We start from the raw sequence: 2,590 nt of genomic DNA, 5'->3' as shown, positions 1-2,590 counted from the left end.
ATATGATTGCTAAGTAGGGAGCTATTGTATCTGCGTAATCTGAAAGGAACTTAATCGGTATACAATCTGGACCTAAAGACTTGCCCGTATCAAGTGATTTGAGTTGCTTCGCAACCCCTAAGGTATCTACTTCTAAGAAACTCATGCTAGCAGCTGTTCGTGTTTCAATTTCTGGAATATTCCATTCGTCTTCCCTGGTGAAGGAATTTCGGAAAACTGAGTTCAATAACTCCGCTTTAGCGGCACAGTCGTCGGTAACAGTACCATCGGCACTGCGCAGCGAAGGTAGCTTGTGTACTTTACATACGACCAGAATTTCTACGGATTTTCTACCAAATTTCGAGACAATGTTTCGTTGTGGAACCTATTAAAGGCATCTCGCATTGAAGTTCGTGCCAAATTTCGCGCGTCTGTAAATTTTAGCCAATCTTCGGGATTTCGCGTTCTTCTGAACTTCGCATGCTTTTTCCGTTGCCTCTGCAACAGCGTTCGGACCTGTTTTGTGTACCATGGGGGGATCAGTTCCATCTCTTAACAATTTATGAGGTATGAATCTCTCAATTGCTGTTGCTACTATATCTTTGAATTTGAGCCACATCTCGTCTACATTTGCATAGTCAGCTCGGAAGGAATGGAGAGTGTCTCTTAGAAAGGCTTCTAGTGACACTTTATCCGCTTTTTTAAATAAAATTATTTTGCGTTTGTTTCTGGTGGATTTGGAAGAAACGGTATTGAGCCTAGCTACAACGACCTTGTGATCACTAATCCCTGTATCAGTCATGATGCTCTCTATTAGCTCTGGATTGTTTGTGGCTAAGAGGCCAAGTGTGTTTTCGCAACCATTTACAATTCGCGTGGGTTCGTGGACTAACTGCTCGAAATAATTTTCAGAGAAAGCATTTAGGACAATCTTGGAAGATGTTTTCTGCCTACCACCGGTTTTGAACAAGTATTTTTGGCAACATATCGAGGGAAGGTTGAAGTCCCCACCAACTATAACCGTATGAGTGGGGCATTTATTTGTTACGAGACTCAAATTTTCTCTGAACTGTTCAGCAACTGTATCATCGGAGTCTGGGGGTCGGTAGAAGGAGCCAATTATTAACTTCATTGTAAAACATTAGCAGGATAGATTACTAATCGCCTTCTCATTTGACGCTTCAATACACACAGGTAACTTCACGAAACGAAATTTCACATACACACTGCACCGTCTCTACTGGTTTCGACTGGTGTAGCGGCAGACGAAAGTCGAATTCCGCATGACATTCTCTGTGTCCTCTAATGGACAACTGCACAGGTTTGCAGATAAACGAGTATCTTCGATACGATAAGGGACTTTTAGAAATACACCCTCAGGGGATTTTGGTGTCATTGTGTTTGTTGGAAATCCTTTCTCTGACAGATCTCTTCTCACCGCAGTTGTGTGCACATTACAGGAGGCAGAAATCTTATTCAAGGTATACAACACTTCTCCCATGCTTACAAGGGAAACTCCCCATCGCACCCCCTCAGATTTAGTGGTAATATGGACCAGTGGCTAGCCCATCGGAAACTGAACAAAGATCAAGGATGAATACAGGAAGAAGATTTACAGAACTGTGAAAAAAGAAGCAAAATCTAAACAGCGAACGGTCCAAGCTCAAAACGGGCAACATCAAACGAATCTTAATAGCCATTGCGTCGAGGTTCTGTAGTCACGGTGTCAGACTTCGAAGCGAGATATTTGTGTTCAAATCTCCCTCAACTCTCTTTTTTTTGCGAAATTATGAACTGTCCGTCCGGTCATTAACTTCTCTGTTCACTTCATTCAAATTTGTGTCTGTGTCACGTTGTAAAGTCCGTTTGCAAACATCTACGTGTAAGGAAGAGACCTCTAGTGGTACGTACCTCCTATTTGTTCTACATAAGTACCACATATTATAGTTCTTGCGTTTCTTATTGTAAGTTTTTACTCTTGAATTCCTTTTTTGTTGCATGATTCACACCCGTTTATTTGTTATTTTCATTTCTGTAAAAGGTCTATTCAGCATCTCGCCTGAATATATCACATTTACTTGCGACGGTAATATGGTCTTACCAAATGACTCATATTCTATAACCAATGTATAGTATGTCAGCTGTCAGGCCTAAAGAAGAACAGACACATCAAAGAAGGGACGGAAAGTTCATAATTTTCTGAGGAAGAAAAAATTGGGTCCGCTACAGGTTCGAACACGGATCTCCCGCGTTGTAGTCCAACACCGTGATCACACAACCACGACCCACGACAGCATGTTTCTGGAATTTTGATCTATGTTATACATCTTAAATTTGAACCGCTCATTACTATTTTGCTTCATTTTTCACAGTTCAACTTCTTCCTGTTTTGATGCTTGATCTGTGTTCAGATGTTGACGGGCTATCCAGTGAACCATTTTACCACTAAATCTGAGGGGGGGGGGGGAGGGGGGAGATAGGGCGTTTCTGTTGTTAGAAAGGGAGTTTGATTTTTCTGGCTGCATTAGATTTCTTATTGCTCTATTTTCCTTTCCGAAAACATGTATACCATCCTCGTGATCGTCAAGGATTCCGCACCACAGAAAATCGC

This window comes from Schistocerca piceifrons, chromosome X (assembly GCF_021461385.2).
Source record: "Schistocerca piceifrons isolate TAMUIC-IGC-003096 chromosome X, iqSchPice1.1, whole genome shotgun sequence".
In the NCBI taxonomy this organism is placed as follows: domain Eukaryota; kingdom Metazoa; phylum Arthropoda; class Insecta; order Orthoptera; family Acrididae; genus Schistocerca; species Schistocerca piceifrons.
The sequence above is the reverse complement of the archived record's forward strand: the minus strand, read 5'-3'. Positions refer to the sequence as shown.